Raw genomic sequence first — 19,434 nt, 5'->3', positions numbered from 1 at the left:
TAGTAGTAGTAGTAGTAGTAGTAGTAGTATGATGATGATGATGATGATGATGATGTTGTTTTATATTTGAATTAAAAAGAGAAGGGTGAGGTGACTTAAACCCGGTAACCATCCTCCACACTGCGGTACGCCACTGTGTTCTCTGGCCTGTACCAAGCGACGGATGCAAAAGTAGTGCATCCATCAAGAAACGGCAACAGATGGTACCCTTTATATGCACAATCATAAAAGTGCGGCAACGAATGGTGTCAAAACGTCGCTCATAGAGTCGGTTATATGTGCATTCAATTGGGCTTTGCTGGCTGATATGTAATAGCCTAGCCATTCTGGACCTCCGTCATAGAGTCGGATGATAGAATCAACCTTCTGGCACAACGAATAAAGCAACGTGAATTATCTCATCCTCATTTTCCTAGGATGCCTCAGAGTTAACAGAACTTATAAGCTGTCCAGTCTGTCGAACACGTAATACTTAAAACACTATATTTATACATACTTCCCAATGCATGGGTTGTCACCGGACCAAGTATAGGCCGACTATACAAAGTGAATTATTACTTATTATAGTATATAAGTCTGTAAACATATTACATAATAAATTTAGAAAGATTATGCAATTTTGACCAAGACATTATTCTTCTTCTTTAACTGTTTACCCTCCAGGGTCGGTTTTTCCTTCGGACTCAACGAGGGATCCCACCTCTACCGCCTCAAGGGCAGTGTCCTGGAGCTTCAGACTCTGGGTCGTGGGTTACAACTGGGGAGGATGACCAGTACCTCGCCCAGGCGGCCTCACCTGCTATGCTGAACAGGGGCCTTGCGGGGGAATGGGAAGATTGGAAGGGATAGGCAAGGAGAGGGAAGGAAGCAGCCGTGGCCTTTAGGTACCATCCCGGCATTTGCCTGGAGAAGTGGGAAACCACGGAAAACCACTTCCAGGATGGCTGAGGTGGGAATCGAACCCACCTCTACTCAGTTGACCTCCCGAGGCTGAGTGGACCCCGTTCCAGACCTCGTACCACTTTTCAAATTTCGTGGCAGAACCGGGAATCCAACCCGGGCCTCCAGGGGTGTCAGCTAATCACACTAACCACCACACCATAGAGGCGAACCCAAGACGTTATTGCTGGTTATAAAGATGATTCCTTAGAAGTTGATTTTTTAAATTTATTTTTACTACGTGCGTTACGTCGCATCGACACATGTAGGTCTTATGGCGACGATGAGATAGAAAAATGCTAGGAATGGGAATGAAGCGACCGTGGCCTTAAGGTACAGTACATTCCCGGCACTTGCTTGGTACGAAAATGGGAAACCATGGAAGACCATCTTCAGGGCTGCCGACAGTGAGATTCGAACCCACTATCCCCCCGAATGCAAGCTGATAGCTACGTCACTCAAACCGTGCAGCCACTTGTCCAGCCTTAGAAGTTGAAGAGAGCCTCTTGAGACTAATAATGCCACATCTTTATATAGATTATTCCCAAGATGGAAATGAGAACAAACTGTTAAAATAATTTTTGAATGGTACCCCCCGCAACCCACTAGCAGTCATGTGCGGTTTGAAGAAGTCTGCAGGTGGTTCATACACTGTAGGAAAAAGAAGAAAAAACAGAACACCAGGAAAGACTATATCGATTTGATCCGATGACGGCATATGCCACCTGGGGGACAGTAGATGTACTGATAAATTTTTCAACGTCTTCCGCCAGCAGATAGCGTAGTAGCATAGCTATCAGGGCGCCATCTGTGTCTACCGTTTAAAAAAGATGGTCCTTTCGGAGAATTGCCACAAGTTGGACGTGCCACGTCAGTTGTGCAACAATGCTAGCAACAGTGGACACGTGAACATTCTCACTCGCAGACGAGGTTCTGGACGTCCACGCAGCACAGACGCCCGCCAAGATCGTCGTATTGTAAGGACAGCAGTGGCAGATGGTACAGTTACCATAGCACAGATAAGAGCGAACGTGAGCCCAGAAATATCAACACAAACTGTTGTGAACCGGTTACTAGCAGTGGGTGAAAGGGCACGCACACCTTTAGCCCGTCTTCCACTCACGCCACAGCATCGACCTGCACGGCTCGACTGGTGCCGTCAGAGGAGATCACCTGGAGGATGGAATGGCGCGCCGTGGTCTTCAGCGATGAAAGCAGATTCTACCTGCATAAAGGTGATCGTCGTTCGCGCATACGGCGTAGACTTGGTGAGCGTTGTCTCGTAGAGTGCATTCGTCCAAAACACACTGGCCCCACCCCAGGCCTTATACGAAGGAAACGCTGACAAACGCTCGGTACATGCAGAATGTTGTTAGATCCGTTGTTTTGCAGTTCTTGCAACAGGAAGGTGATGTGCTGTTCCAACAGGATAATGCTCGCCCACACACTGCCCGTGAAACTCAGCGTGCTCTGCGAGACGTGCACCAACTTTCCTGGCCAGCACGATCTCCGGACTTGTCTCCAATCGAGCACGTGTGGGACATGATGGGACGACAAGTGACTCGTGCGACTCGTCAAACCACAACACTGACAGAACTACGTGAACAGGTAGAGCAGGCATGGATAACATATCTCAAGACAGTATTCGCTACGTGTATGATCGACTGCATGCCAGAGTCAACGCCTGCGTTGCCAGCCGTAGAGGCTACACGGCGTAGTAATATGGGTGTTTCAGCAGGGGTCCATACCTGGTACCTCAGAACCGTTTAAGCTATTGATCTATAAATGTAATCATTTCATGTACTCCATATGTATTGTTTCTACAATAAATCTTGAGTGAATTGGAAACCTCCTAAAGGGTGTTTTATTTATTTATTTATTTATTTATTTATTTTTCCGACAGTGTATATCTCTTTCTTCTCTTGATTGACTAATGTTGCCTGGTCTGCACCTATTTCGAAGCGGACTGCGGGATCAATGATGAAACCGACTCCTTTGGACTTTATCGATGGCAATTAAGTCTGCTCTTCGCGTATTACCATTTTGCGCTTCACAGCGGACTTCTTCGCGAACTTCCCAACTGCTTTCTGCCAAAAAAAAAAAAAAATGTCGCCATCCTTGTTCTTATGCGATGGTAACGTGTATTTCTTAACTGTTCTCCATGTTGACAGGTGCCAAGAACGTGTGCTAAAGTTTCGATCTCGTTACAGTGTCTGCAGCGTTACCATCTTGACTTCTGCCATGGAGAACCCTCACTGGAACAGATAAAGAAAATGGACCATTTACCACCCATGTATTCATTTACGTCGGCGGCCTGTTGAATGTTCTTCTCAGTCCTTATTGTGGAGTCTAAAACTAAACCGTTTCTATTCCTTCCGTCAATCTATATACTCTCTGCACTTATATTGCTTCCATTATCTGAAGTACTATGTACTTCCCATACACTTCCCACTTGTCTTTGCGTAGAGCCGTTGCAATAGAAGACCGCACTTTGTTGTGTCGAGAACTCTGCAGTAACAACATTTTAAAATTTCGGAACTATATGGTTGGATAAACAATTAGCAGAAGTGTTGTCTCTGTCCAGCTTTACAATAAATGCGTTTGTTCCTCGTCTACGGTAATATATATATATAAAATAACATGTCCCGACCGACCGACCGACCGACCGACCGACCGACCGACCGACCGACCGACCGACCGACCGACCGACCGACCGACCGACCGACCGACCGACCGACCGACCGACCGACCGACCGACCGACCGACCGACCGACCGACCGACCGACCGACCGACCGACCGACCGACCGACCGACCGACCGACCGACCGACCGACCGACCGACCGACCGACCGACCGACCGACCGACCGACCGACCGACCGACCGACCGACCGACCGACCGACCGACCGACCGACCGACCGACCGACCGACCGACCGACCGACCGACCGACCGACCGACCGACCGACCGACCGACCGACCGACCGACCGACCGACCGACCGACCGACCGACCGACCGACCGACCGACCGACCGACCGACCGACCGACCGACCGACCGACCGACCGACCGACCGACCGACCGACCGACCGACCGACCGACCGACCGACCGACCGACCGACTGACTGACTGACTGACTGACTGACTGACTGACTGACTGACTGACTGACTGACTGACTGACTGACTGACTGATTCATCATCGCCGAGCCAAAACTATTGAACATCAAGAAATGAAAGTTTGGGGATACATTTATATTACAGTGTAGGTGCTCACTAAGGAAGGTTTTTTGGATATTCCTTCGCTAAGGGGGTGAAAAGGGAGGGGTTAATTTTAAAAATGAGTATACCTATATCACGAAAATTAACCGTTTACAGACGTAAAAGCTGGTATTTGGAATCTCCTTTGAAAATAAAGAAACACATACTTTTTTGTCTTCGGAAAATCCACTTAAGGGAGAGGATGAACGGAAGTGGAAAAAAATTATTTTTATGTAGATACTTATATTTCAAAAACGGAAGGTTACAGACGTGAATATTGGTATTTTGGATCTCCTTTAAAAATAAAAAACACGTATTATTTTGTTTTCGTAATATCCCCTTCAGGGGGTGGGTGAAAAGAAGTGGAAAATGAATTGAATTCTTTTTATGAGGATACTTATATCTCAAAAACTGAAAATGTTACAGACGTAAAAATTGGCATTTGTAATCTCCTTTAGAAATAAACACAGAACAATACAATCCTAAGGGGGGGGATTTGACTGGAGGGGAATAGCTGACGACATCAGTATTCATTTCTCTCAAACCGTTTGACATACGAGCTTGAAATTTAGATGTTAAATAAAAAGTGGTCTTAATCAATACACCATAAGGGGCTTTGACTAGGGATGGGTGTGAGTCCCGATGACAAAAATATCCATTCCTCTGAAATCGCTTGACATATGAGGTTGAATTTTCACATGGTGGTTACTCCTCAATGTCTTAGATTTTAAATAAGAAGTGGTCTTCAAACAATTCACCCCTAAGGGGTTTTGACTGGAAGTGGGGGGGGGGGGGACATCCGATGACAAACATTTTTATTTCCCTGAAACCGTTCGACATACGAGGTTAAATTCCACATGATTGTTGCTCCTATATATCTTAGATTTTAAACAGGAAGTGGTCTTAATACAATGCATTCCTAAGAGGTTTTGGCCGGAGTTTGGGACCTGATGATAAAATACTAATTTCTCTGAAGCCGCTTGATGTACGAGGTTGAAACTTCACATGATTATTGCTCCTGTACGCTTTACATTTTAACTAAGAAATGGTCTTAAAACAACACGCCCTTAATGGGTTTTAACCGGTGGGGGTGGAGGGGTTTCTGATGCCATAAATATTCATTTCTCTGAAATCGTCTGACATACGAGGGTAAATTTTCACGTGATGGTTGCTCCTATAACTTACATTTTAGATTTTAAATAATAACAGGTCTTAAAACAATATACCTCTAAGGGATTTTGGATGAGGGGTGAAGACTTATGACAAAGTTATTCATCGCTCCAAACCGTTGAACGTACAAATTTGTATTTTACAAGAACTTCGGATGTCATAGGTGTCAAACAATATATAATTCAAAATATTGCATGTATATAAGCATTGGGACCCTCGAATAATCTTAAACTTAGTACACAACTGGTGAAACATGTTTTGAGACTGTAAAGCATTAATGGTACCTACATATTCTTGCGCGCGTTGATTGTCTATTTTTTTAAATATTTAAACCTCTCAAATTACTGATCAAATTCCACAAGCTTAATACATATACTAGGCCTAAGTAATAACGGAGGTAATGCAGGTTTCACCTCGATTTTTATCAGAGATCGATGCTGCCCTCTATAACATAAAATTCTTTCTTCGATTTAAATAAGCAATAACAATACAATACACCCCTAAGGGTTTTTACTGGGGGTGAGGAATGATGACAATGATGCATTTATATGAAACCATTTGAATTGCGAAGTTCAAATTTCGTATGATAATAGAAGGTTTCAAACAAATGTAACCCCTCAGAGATTTAAGTGGAGGTTAAGATCCGGAAACAAATACATTCCTTCCTTCCTTCCTCCGAAATGGTTTAACGTACGATGACAAAATTCCAAATAACGGTATATATTTTAAATCCTATGTGTGAAATAGGATATATTTTTAAACGTTCCATCCCTAATGTGTTAAAATGGGGTTAGCTCCGGAAACGAAATTATTCATCCCTACAGAACCGTTTGACATACAAAGTTGTAATTTTACGAGAGGGTTCTTCTTTTATGTCCTAGGTGTAAAATATCGTATACTTCAAACTATTTCTCCCCTAAGGGGTTTGGATAACGGTTGACTCTCAAAAACACAATATCCATTCTTTCGAAACCGTTTCAGACACGAACTTAAACTTTTACAGGAAGGGTGGTCTTCTATATCCTAGATGTTAAAAACTATTATAAAACATTCATCCCCTGAAACAGCACTCATACCTTTATTATTGTTCGACGTACAAAATAAACATTTCACAGGTTGGTCGCTTTTACGTTCTAGATATTAAATAAGATAGGGTTTAAAACATTCCAATTCTTCTATACGGGTTTACAATGAGTGTTAGGTCAGAAAATAAATAATCATTCCCACAAAACCGTTTGACGTACGAACTGAGGGTGTTTTTTACAGGCTCAGCCAAAAGTGGACTCTCTAAAATGTAAAACTTTGACTAATAACTTTCAATTTAAAACCGTAGCGAAGCACGGGTATTTTGCTAGTTGGAGCATATAGTCCTTATTACTAACTTTTACTGATATTGTGAGCTAATATTGAACAGAAAGAATAAATGCCGTAACTACCTCGTATTTTCAAACATCGTTTTGAGAACGGAATGTGCTTCGAGTGAGCAGGATTTAGAAAAGAAAAAAATATAGTGCCTCCATGTTGATCTCATCAAAGGATTACATAGACAGGCAGTGACATAAGTTTGTGTAGCCTGAAGCAACAAAGCTGTGTTTACGCACCAGTGATCGCGTTGTTCATGAGGAGGCTTATCTCTTCCCCGAGCTCCAATAGCTTTAACCAGCCTATCACAGAGAGAGCGTTTTCTCCCGTAACATGTTACTCTCTTTGATGGGAAAAAATATTCGGCGTCTGCGAACGATGTTACGTTTTGAGCAACAAAAAAGAGATGCCAGCATTTCAGAGATCATAAGCATGATTCTATTAATCCATCCCAGGGAAGGTTTCGATATGCATATAATTTTAAAATATTTGAATAGACGGGGGGTTTATAGGAAAACCAGAATGGTTTTCCTCCATTTTCTCTTATACTATTGATTTTCTGTAAACTTTGTTTACCGTACGTGAAACGTCTCTTCATTATAAACAACTTTCGTTATGTTCATAATTTACCTTACTCTTCACATGACGGAGAAATTTACAATTTTCCGCTGGTATCATGCTCTGCATTGAGTGACCGACAGACCGACAACGAACCTACAAGTTACCATGGCAACGTCTCTGACTGCATGCCAGCAGGGAAGTAACGTACTGCCATTTTCCTCATCATGCTTTTAAATTCGTGGTTGTTCCTTGGGTAGAAGGCAAGAGAGGCGTCAATAGGCCTATCTGCGGGATATTGGCGGAATATCGTTGGATGTTATAACCGCCCTCGAATAAATTAAGTAATAACATCATTAGTCATCTTCTTTTTATTTGTTTACCTAAGAACCACTGCCCTAAATTTCTCCTCTGTTACCGCTTTATTATATCCATAACTCACACCAGCATAATTTATTGAGGGACATTTGATTTTTTAATACATTCACATGGCATTTACATATTTGTCGTTATCCGGCTGTCCTCGGTTATAATCCATTTTCTATTACTTTCAACTTTCTTAGCTGTATTATTTTCTTCCTTAATTACGCCGTATGTACGCGAGTGCTACAAACTACTGGATGTATTTCCACCAAGACTCATATTTAGAATACACCTGTCCTTTTTTTTTTTTTTTTTTTTTTTTTGCTAGTTGCTTTACGTCGCACCGACACAGATAGGTCTTATGGCGACGATGGGACAGGAAAGGGCTGGGAGTGGGAAGGAAGTGGCCGTGCCCTTAATCAAGGTACAGCCCCAGCATTTGCCTGGTGTGAAAATGGGAAACCACGGAAAACCATTTTTAGGGCTGCCGACAGTGGGGTTCGAACCTACTATCTCCCGAATACTGGATACTGGCCGCACTTAAGCGACTGCAGCTATCGAGCTCGGTTCACACACACACACCTGTCCTTGATAGGTTTTAGGGCAAATATTGTTTCTAAACCCCTGAACTGACTGGGGGTTTATACGAAACCGAAACAGTGATTTTGCACTTCCACAAAATATACACAACCAAACTTGATGGAAAACTACCTACCTTGGTAGAAATTAATTTCTAAACCTTTTTTCTCAGGTGCATCATTTCGATACAAGGATTAATAAGGGAGATATCATTAACGGACCGTTTTTCTGTACAAGTCCCATCGGACTTGACTCACGAGCGGGTGCGTGTAAAGCGTATTCTTTACAACTTGAAAACTACTGAAGACATTCGAAACAAAATTTATATTTAGCATCCACCTGTCCAAAGGTAGGTTTTAAACGTAAATAACATTTCATGTTCCGGAATGGACTGGCGGTTTATAGGGAACACAAATGGTGATTTTACTCTTCCACAATATATACAGAACAAGACCAACCTGACTGGAAATCGACCAAACGTGATGGAATTCCACCTCTAAACTTTTTTTTTTCATGTGCATTTTTTCGTCAGGAGGATTAATAAGGGAGATATCATGAATGGTCACTTTTGCAGGTTAAGTCCAGCGGACATAGCCCAAAAGGTGTTTTACATGGAGCAGATTCCTTATCTATATAAATCAAATAGTAACGACTGTGTGCCTCTACATTGACTACTTTGGTGAAATTTTCGTACAGCTTTCTGTTTAAGGGTAATAATGACCATCTCCATAATTTTCGGTTTAGTTTCCTGAAAGTCCTAATTTTTACCCGCCTCGCCCAAAATCCAGACTGCGGCATAATCTGCCAGAAGAAAAAGAAGATAATTGAAATTTGACAAAATTATACGTTTTAGCCTGCAACGAACGGAAAACATCCTAGATCATTAAATTTTTCACTTTTTATCCCCGAAGAATATCGAAATATGCAGGCAATTTTAATGATGGTGCAGACCTTCGGAAATTCCTATCACATAACGGATTGCACAATCTCCGTTCAATTTGGAATGATCTACAACCTTGGTCTTATGACTTTTTGCCGTATCTGTATCCCTTTTACGTTTGATTTTTCTCTATCAATCGATGTTAAGTCAATTTGGAATTTTCACATGCATAATTCATACTTTCAATTACTTATATGAAATACAGAATCATCATACTCTTTACGAAAATTGGCCCACCCAGTAGGCATATGTGAGCCAAATGCTATGTATGTAGCTGTCACATAATTATCCGAAAAGTAATGTAATGTGAGATAATCTTACAAAACCTTTACCCTGTTCCACGTTTTTAACTCAATCTGACCCAAGAATAGATGACATATCATAGGACCAGCCATTTAGGCCACTAAATCCGGCGTGTCTTATGGTATAATCCTTTGTCGATATGACGTACGTTTAGTAGCAGTTAATCTGTAAATGAAGGACGCATATACTTTCGTATATCGATCTATATATATATTCACTGATGTCGATTTTTAGCGATCGAGAAAGGGTGGGTCTGATATTGTAATCAGTACTCCCCACACCGACTTTCACTGGCAGTAGGAAAGGGTTCCTTCTCCAACTCCTGTGTAACTGTAGTAAGGAAGGCCTACAATTGTAATGAATAGTTCCCTTCTGGATTTGACTTGCAGAAGGCAAGTGAGCATGCAGTTTTGTTTAAAACTCTCCTATCCGATTGTGTTTGGCAGTAGGCAAGGGTGCCCGCCATTATAAAGAAATGTCCTCATCTAAAATGTGACTGGCATTAGGCATAGTGGCCTGCTATTTTGATGGAAACTCACCAACTTGGTGTGACTGGCAGTAAGCTGGCTGGAAGTAGGAAAATGGGCCTGGCATTATAATGATAACTGCACAACTCAATTTCGAGTGATAGTAGGGTAATTGCCTACCATTATAATAGTAACTCCTCAACTGTAATCTGTCTGGAAATAGGAAAGGGGGGCTGCCATTTTAACGAAAACTCCCCAAATCGATTCTGTCCGCGTAGAAGGCAATGGGGCCTGCAATTATAATGTAAACTTCCCAACTCGATTGTGAATGCCAGTAGGCAAGTGAGCCTGCCGTTATATCACAAATCCGTAACAAACACTTTACACTGGAAACAACGTACGGGGACCTCCTCATGCTCTTTCTCGGGTAACGCTAAGAGACATGCAATTTTAAAACAATCTTATTTACTGCATGTACACTATTTACTTCGATATTCGAATACAATGTAGAATACCGTAGCGAAGCACGGGTACATTCGCTAGTTTTATATATATTTCCAACCAAGTTCAACCTAACGTTTAAAACACTAAAGAAAGGCACATGCAATACATGTGAATTCATCGGGATTGGAGTCTTCAGTAGCAAAAGAAGAACATGAAAGTAATTTAGAGGAAGTAAACCTCGCAAGGAATCTCATGAAGCAGAATTTCATGCAGGATAAAAACGAAACGTCTAGAGAAACTGAATGCATTTCGTTCGATTTGGAAAAGACATTTGCTCTCCCAAGAATACCAACAAATACAGTGTTTTATAAACGCCAACTTTGTTAGTATAACTGCGGTATTCATGATTCTAAGGATAAAGGATTTTGTTACGTGTGGGTGGGAGGAGATGCTGGAAGAGTAGCCCAAGAAATTGGATTGTGTTTAAGAAAACACATACTGATTCATGTATCACAAGACATAACACATTTGATACTCTGGTCAGATTCATGTGGGGGCCAGAATCGAAATATAAAAATAGCTTTGTTGCTGAAAACTATTCTAGAAGAACATCCTAGCCTACTGACTATCACAAAACGCTTTCTAGTTCCTGGGCACAGTTTCCTGAAAAATGACTCGGAATTTTGGTGATATTGATTCTGCATTGAAGTTCCAGCAATGTCTCTATGTGCCAGATGATTACATTAAAATAATCGAGTCTTGCAGAAAGAGAAATCCTTTACAAGTCTTCCAAATGGTAAAGGAATATTTTGTAGGTACATCGGCAATAGAATGTACGATCATCAACAGGAAGAAAAGCGTTCAAGGAAATCCAGCATAGGAAATCAGAACCTCTGTCGGTTTCTGTGAAAAGTGATCTAAGGCAGGCAACCTTCACAGAAATAAACATCGGAAAAAGGACTGGTCGAAAATCTGTCGGTGACAGCCTACATTCCTCAAGAAAACTGCTTAAACTGTGGCCTGAAGGAAAACCAATAAGCTCAGAAAAATTACGTTATCTGAAGTCCATGTTACACTTGATCCCTAAAGACTGTTTGGAGTTTTATCAAAAGTTAGTTAGTTCTCCTATCATAGCTGATGATATCGAAGGTTTTTCGGGAAAGCCTGATTTGGAAATAACTTGTGAAGTCGTTTGAGAAGGCGAACGTTACGCTTTTCCTTACGTTGACTTTACTGTTATAATCAATCAATCAATCAATCAATCAATCAATCAATCAATCAATCAATCAATCAATCAATCAATCAATCAATCTGCATTTAGGGCAGTCGCCCAGGTGGCAGATTCCCTATCTGTTGCTTTCCTAGCCTTTTCCTAAATGATTTCAAAGAAATTGGAAATTTATTGAACATCTCCCTTGGTAAGTTATTCCAATCCCTAACTCCCCTTCCTATAAATGAATATTTGCCCCAGTTTGTCCTCTTGAATTCCAACTTTATCTTCATATTGTGATCTTTCCTACTTTTATAAACGCCATTCAAACTTATTCGTCTACTAATGTCATTCCACGCCATCTCTCCGCTGACAGCTCGGAACATACCACAACCCAAACATTGCAACATTTTTGTAACGCTACTCTTTTGTCGGAAATCACCCAGAACAAATCGAGCTGCTTTTCTTTGGATTTTTTCCAGTTCTTGAATCAGGTAATCCTGGTGAGGGTGAGGGTCCCATACACTGGAACCATACTCTAGTTGCATCATTTAGTTGTGAAGTTCATACACTATAACGACCATGAGAATGGGTGTTAATAAAAGAGTTATTATTGACTATAGAATATAAAATATTTAAAATGTTGTACTGTGATATTGTGTTTGGCAGTTCTTTCCTGTAGAAATGTGCTAGTTTTGTATTAATCTGTTTCGCATTTGTAGACTAAACGCCACCTGGCGCTTTGGACTCGGCACGGCCGACTGGATACCTCGCTGCGCTCCTTATACCGGCCTTGACAATCGCTTGTGAAGCCCAGCATAAAGCTGTAATTGGAAAGTTTCACCATAATGCCGCTGGAGCGCTGGCCTACTACCCACTGACAGGAAGCTGTATACCGCAAATTGCCGCATTTCCAGTTTTATTTTTTGGTTTTGTTGTCGTAAATGTTGGCAATGTGTTCGCAATGAGGTGCTTGTTAGCTTGATAATGACATCTGATCGTTATGCGCTAGTGAGTTTATTTTTTATTGTGTAGTGTAGTGATTATATTTTTTAAGTTGTGTTTACAAATCTTGGAATTTGAGACATTCTTGAGCACCTTTCCGTACTTCGAGCAGAAATTTTATGGAAAGAAGAACAAAGTGCTTTCTCGCTGTAACTTCTTCCTGGACAAGGATTTTAATTTATGTGCTAATTCGTTTTTTAATGGTGTGTTGATTTGCTTTTCTTTAACTGTGTTAGGAAGTATTCGAATATATATTGCTGTGTGCCTTTTTGTATTCCGAACAGGAAAAAAGGCAAAGGGACACTATCATTTCACGAATTCTCTGTAGACCAGGACAAAACTACGGAGTGGCTAAAAGCAGGTAACACTCTCGTTTTAGTTTTCCGTTTCTATGTCGGGTATTTACCTTCGTTCTTTCTTTCTTTTTTCTTACTCTGTTTACCCCTCCAGCGTTGGATTTTCTCTCGGATTCAGTGAGGGATCCCACCTCTACCGCCTCAAGGGTAGTATCCTGGAGCGTGAGACTGCGGGTCGGGGATACAACTGGGAAGGATGACCAGTACCTCGCCCAGGCGGCCGCAACTTCTATGCTGAACAGGGGCCTTGTGTCGGGGATGGGAAGATTGGAAGGCATATCCAAGAAAGAGGGAAGGAAGCAGCCGTGGCCTTAAGTTAGTTACCATCCCGGCATTTGCTTGGAGGAGAATTGGGAAACTATGGAAAACCACTTCGAGGATGTCTGAGGTGGGAATCGATATCATCCTCTACACAGTTGACCTCCCAAGGCTGAGTGGACCCCGTTCCAGCCTTCGTACCACTTTTGAAATTTCACGGCAGTGCCAGGAATCGAAACCGGGCCTCCGTGAGTGGCCGCTAATCACGCTAATCAGGTATTTTTACTCATGAATTTTCTTTCATAGAATAATCTTTTAGGCGGTGTCGTGTTTGCCATATGACAGCAATACAACACATTTTCGTTCAAGATAATCTGAACTTTAACATTTAAACATTGACAAGTAAGAATCACTACTGCTTTGACGGTAAGGCCAGCGTATGAAGTGTTGTTACCTGAGCAATGGGGCCGATGACCTAGATGTTAGGCCCCTTTAGACAACAAGCATCATCATCATCATCATCGAGCAGAGAACAGTTTACATTTTATTTGCTCAAAATACTTTTCTCTCACTGAATTTTTATTTAAAATTCTTCTTCTTCTTTCGCTATTTGTTTTACGTCGCACCGACACAGATAGGTCTTATGACGCCGATGCAATAGGAAAGGGCTAGCAGTGGGAATGAATCGGCCGTGGCCTTAATTGAGGTACAGCCTGATGTGAAAATGGGAAACCACGGAAAACCATCTCCAGAGCTGCCGACAGTGGGGTTCGAACCCACTATCTCCCGGATGTAAGCTCACAGCTCCACGCCGCGCGGCCAACTTGTTCCACTCTACTGCATTTCAAGTAAAATTTATTTTCTGAATTTAGCATGGCCAGCTTGCCCGGTATTTAATATTCTAGTGAAAGGTACGAATGAAATGTAATCTGAAATTATATATATTGAAATTAACATTTAAACATGTTTGAGTCAAAATATTTATGTTCTGCATACAACGAATATGGAAAAAGTAAGACTCTTATGTTTTGTCCAGCCCCCTTCCTGAGAGCAGCGCTTGAAGAATTTAAAAACTCTAATTGAACAATGACTCTTAATCTCAATATTAACACCAGAAGACAAAAGCATTGTGGTAAGTTCTGCTATGCATCTAAATGCCATGATAATAAAAACGATTACTATTATTCCTCACAATTAAGGAACGTCAGTTGGACTACTCCATCCTCCGCAGTTTCATTTCACGACGTTGTTTTGGCACATATCAATGAAAGTAGCCTTTAGGATTAATCATTTTAACAATATTAGTCAATGTAACATACTATTTTATTCCCTAAATTAAGATACATCGGCAATCAGAGTCAATATCAGAACGTCAGCTGGACTAAGTCATCTACCCGCAGTTTCATTTCACGACATCATTTTGGCAAATATCAACGAAAGTAACCTTTAAGATTAATCATTTTAACAGTATTAACCCATGTAATATTCTCCATAGCTCTAAATTACGATAAATCGGCAACCAAAGTCAGTATATTTTCCATACAGAAGTATGCATTTGTACCGCAAATAGGTCGGCCGCCAGCGCCACGTGTCGAGTTGTGTAACTAGTGCGATTACAGTGTGTGGACCCGATTGTCAAGGCCGGTAAGGAGCTAGCTAGAGCGACGCATCAAGTCGGCCGTGGACTCGGATGCGAGAATTGCGTTTGCAGCGACATTGCAGATGGCAGCACTTAACTAACTGAAAAGATAATGCACATACAGAAACTTACATTTCATATTTGAGCTTGGCTTAAGATATAGAAACGTAAAATATATAAAATCTTACCAGTTACAGTAAATATATTAGGATCATCCCACTGCTGCCCACTGCTGCATGGTACATAAACATTTCAGAATTTTCTCGACACGAGTAACGGAGCACCTTTTCAGTCCTTTTCTTACTGTTATTTACCAGCAGTGGACGCAAAACATTCCTATCACTATTTCGCTGATCCTTTGTTCATAACCAGATTTCAGGATGCGTTTTACGGCACATAATGCGTGCGTTCGTCATGTCATTAAATCCACCACCCAATCTCACTGAACTAAATAGAGCTTCTATTGCGTCTCCAGAAAATCATCTAGTCAGAACATAAAACAACCGTTTTTGTAACAAATAAGACACACATTCCACTATAGATTTCACAGTTAGCGAGACAGCATCTGCCGTCTTATTAGTCAGGCACTTCAGTTTTTCACGTTTTGATACCAACCGAATTATTTTAACGTACTCGATGATATCATCATTCAACCATTGTAAGTATTTTATCTTCTGGTGAATAGAAATGCACATAGTCTGGATTGTTTTGCCGAAAAGCATTTCAGTAAAAGTGATAGATCGGAGACTTCTAAGCCTTTAACGAGGAAGTAGAGAGCAGGACTAGAGAACTCGGATTACAAGTCGGACTACACAAGAAAACACAACAGTTTATTCGCGAGAGCAGGAGATTTTACAATATATGTACCGCATACACCTTCAACATTGACCACGCAAAAGAAATTGTCACTGGTTCGGTCGTAGAGAAGCCGTACCTAATCAGCCATTTAATCGGCGATCACTGTTACACTCCTCTCTGTTGGTCCGACATTTTTACATTCACCTCTAAGTCTTTCCTTCACTAATTGGGGAAATCCTGACAAATACTATCAACATTTTCTATTTAGGCTACCTGTCCAGAGTACTTTGTGACGGAGCTGACACTAGACCAGGAGTCCTGCCATATTCGTAACCTTTTGGGATACTATTCCCCACACCACATAGTACCGCCTGATTTGTTCTGACTGCCCGGGTTTTGTCATGCGAAAATAATGAATTTAATTTTAAAATACGGTCGTTTTTCCTTTATATTTGGCTGCTTCCTTTACTTTATTCGGACGATCACTTTCTGGGTTGTCTTCGAATTGTCTCCGTAGTCTGTTAACTTCATTATGGTTACTCATCAGCTGTTATCGCAGTCTCAGAATTCTTGATCGGAGCCTCTAATGTCTAATTTTCTGATCACTGCTGTCATTCTTACTCGTTGGAATACTGAGTTGGTTTGATACATCGTTGTTCAAATGAATTTCGTACTCGTCATCCGATGTATTTCCTGCAGTTGAAGAGCTTGTTTTATCACAGATTTATTCCGAAGTAATATCTTGTCGCTGTCTGGTCTTTCGTAGATATTTTTTTCTGGTTTGAAGGTAATGGGGGTAATTCGAAGACCGACTAGGCACGCTGTCTTCAATACATATTTCTTTTAGTTTTATCTTTTAGCTCCATCACTAAAATTCAGGCTACAAACACGAGAATAATCGGATGGAATCCATTGCTTACCCTTGGTTGATCCTTGCCTTGATATAGCGTTAAGCCAATTTTCCCAAAGTTCTTTACTTGGGGGGGGGGGGGGGATAACAGGAATCCTCACACCTCAAGAATTTGGATTTCCTGCCTTGATATACAGAGAGGAACACACCAATTAATCATTTTACAACCAGAGAAACACACATAAATGCTCGATGCAAACGCACTAGAACACAACAACGCGGGTACGGAGATAAGTTGGGTGCGTTAGCTGGCGCCCCTAGCGGAGGTTCGTGACACTAAGAGCTCACGCTGAGAAGCATGTTAACCGCATAGCATAGAGCAGGCAGTATATAGACATTGAGACGGCGGTGAGAAAACCTCAAATCACTTGTAGAGTAGACTAAGACGCTTTTTTTATCAAAATAAAATACTCACATAAGGTTATTGATTATATTATTTTGGAAGAACAAAATATGGTACTACATGAACATATTAAGATTTGATTTATATAAAAATGCACGAGGTAAATAGTTTTTCTTTAAGAATATGCAAAGACGCCGTTTTCTCTAAATATGAATTGTGTCGCTTGGTCTATCATTGCATAACACCATTCAAGTATGGAACACAAAAAAAAAAATCGATACAAAATATCCACACACATTGATTTTAACTACGTCGTGTTATACTGGGAGAGAAACATCCATTTGTCCAAGCCCACGTAGTCATATTCTCCGCTTTTTCCAACTGCCAAAATCAATAATTTAGGGCTGTTGCTGCTTACAACATTTCAAGCGTATTTCCGTTCATATGATTTTAAATTTTATGATTCTGACCATACCGAATAACAATTAATAATGAATATGCATAATTAATGTTAAAAATTAATATGATAATAATCAGAGTAATTAAGATACTTATAAAGAGTTACTAAACGCAAAGTTTTTCAAGGGCCGTGTGGCCTAATGGATAAGGCGTCGGATTCCGGATCCGAAGATTGCAGGTTCGAGTCCTGCCACGGTCGAGCTTTCACTTTTTTGCCGGAAAATTTTACATCGAATTAAACAGAAGGTTTAAAAACAGAGTAATGGTTTCAACGAAATGTGACTGATCGTTTTCATTACTTTGTAGTTTAATTAAAATCTAGGTATACATTCAGTAATGTTCGCGGAGGGGAAACTACACTTTTTAATATATCGAATCTTATAAATCTTACCTCGAATTACACGGAGGAGGAATAGAAGTGTTCACTGCCACAACTCGGCCATAAATACTGTCGTTACTTTTATAATAAATCATCACGAAACGGCGGACATTTTCGAAAGTAGGCGAGTGGCGTCACTCTCATAATTGTGCAGAGTGCGTGTAGACCTATGTCCAACCCTTGTTCCGTTTCTCTACCGGGTGGGGTATGAACTGAGATGAATCTTCGTAGCGAGATTTTACGACTGGGTACCTTTTATGACACCAACCGCATCAGAGGAGTCAATGAGATGAAATGAATGACGTGACATATGATAGTAGGAAGGGAGAGGGTGAAACCCGGTTCCGGCACATAGTTTACTCCTGTCGAGTAGCACGAAGGGATCTGCTCATGGCTTTACGTCCCCATTCAACGGAGGAATCATCATTGACAGCGTCATAAGCCCTCACTCCATATGAACACTGCGGAGAGGTTTATAACTGAATCCAGGCTGAATCCAGAAATTGTATACCACCACCTCTCTGCCCTGCAGACCAACATTCTGATGGTGAACATTTTTTCGACCAACGGGACTCGAACTGGCTAACCACGGTGTCAGACTATAATATGTAGCTTTAACGATCATGGCCCTCAGGCGGGCTAAGACAGCCAACCAACTGCTGTAACCAACTGCACCCTGTGTTACAAATGTTGTTCCCTGAATGTAACGCCGTCTTCCTAATATGACAATGCCCCAACTTATAGTCCTCTGTATGTAAGCGTAGTCATTAAGGGATCAACCAAACTCATTCTACCCTATTAATACCGAAGGTAGTGATGTATAGTTATTTTCTAACTGTTGGATTCGATTCACTGTCGCCAACCATACAGTTCAGGGACCCTACTTGTCGATACGACATCTTACAGTACCGTTCATCTCGCATGTTGACACAACGTAGTCATGTTTTTTTTTTTTTTTTTCCTTTTGTTTTTTTTTTTTCGTGACTTGCGATATTATACGTACTGCCACTGCCGTGTTGTGAAAATGACTAATTAGATTTGCAAGTATAAGTAAAACACATTTTCTTTTTCTGTCGGATCGTAAATCTTCTTTCTTTCTTAATCTGTTTACCCTCTACGGTTGGTTTTCCCTCGGACTCAGAGAGGGATCCCACCATTACCGCCTCAAGGGTAGTGTCCTGGGGGCCTGACCTGCTACGCCTTGTAGGGGGGGGGGGGATGGGATGATCGGAAGAGATAGACAAGGAAGAAGGAAGGAAGCGGCTATGGACTTAACGTAAGTACCATCCCGGTATTTGCCTAGAGGAGAAGTGGGAAACCACGGAAAACCACTTCGAGGATGGCTAAGGTGGGAATCAAAGTCCCATCTACTCAGCTGACCTCCCGAGGCTGAGTGGACCCCGTTCCGGCCCTCGAACCACATTTCATATTTCGTGGCAGAGTCGGGAATCGAACCCGAATCTCCGGGGGTGGCAGCTAATCACAGTAACCACTACACCACAGAGGCGGACAGTAAATATATAATTATAATGGTATAGATTTCCACCCCCATCATCGCGGACGGAACTGAGTGCTACACTGCATGACGAATGACATGGACATCCTCTGAATTCACGAGTAGTATGCATCTTTCTCGTTATAACGACTAAAGATGGTCTAACACGTATTAATCATGTTCGTTCAGCTGCTTCCATTAT

General features: G+C 41.5%; 1 protein-coding gene and 1 non-coding gene across 4 annotated transcripts in view; one reads left to right on the top strand and one right to left on the bottom strand.

Annotated features, from left to right (window-relative positions):
- LOC136858075 (pleckstrin homology-like domain family B member 1) overlaps positions 1-19,434 on the bottom strand; it is an 871,560-nt gene that overhangs the window by 308,814 nt on the left and 543,312 nt on the right. The window lies entirely within an intron of this gene.
- Positions 17,485-17,557, top strand: TRNAR-CCG (transfer RNA arginine (anticodon CCG)). Its single transcript has one exon. It is a non-coding gene; the product is annotated as a tRNA-Arg (tRNA).

This window comes from Anabrus simplex, chromosome 1, assembly GCF_040414725.1.
Source record: "Anabrus simplex isolate iqAnaSimp1 chromosome 1, ASM4041472v1, whole genome shotgun sequence".
Classification (NCBI taxonomy): domain Eukaryota; kingdom Metazoa; phylum Arthropoda; class Insecta; order Orthoptera; family Tettigoniidae; genus Anabrus; species Anabrus simplex.
Note: the sequence above shows the minus strand (reverse complement) of the source record. Positions and strands in the feature narration are given on the sequence as shown.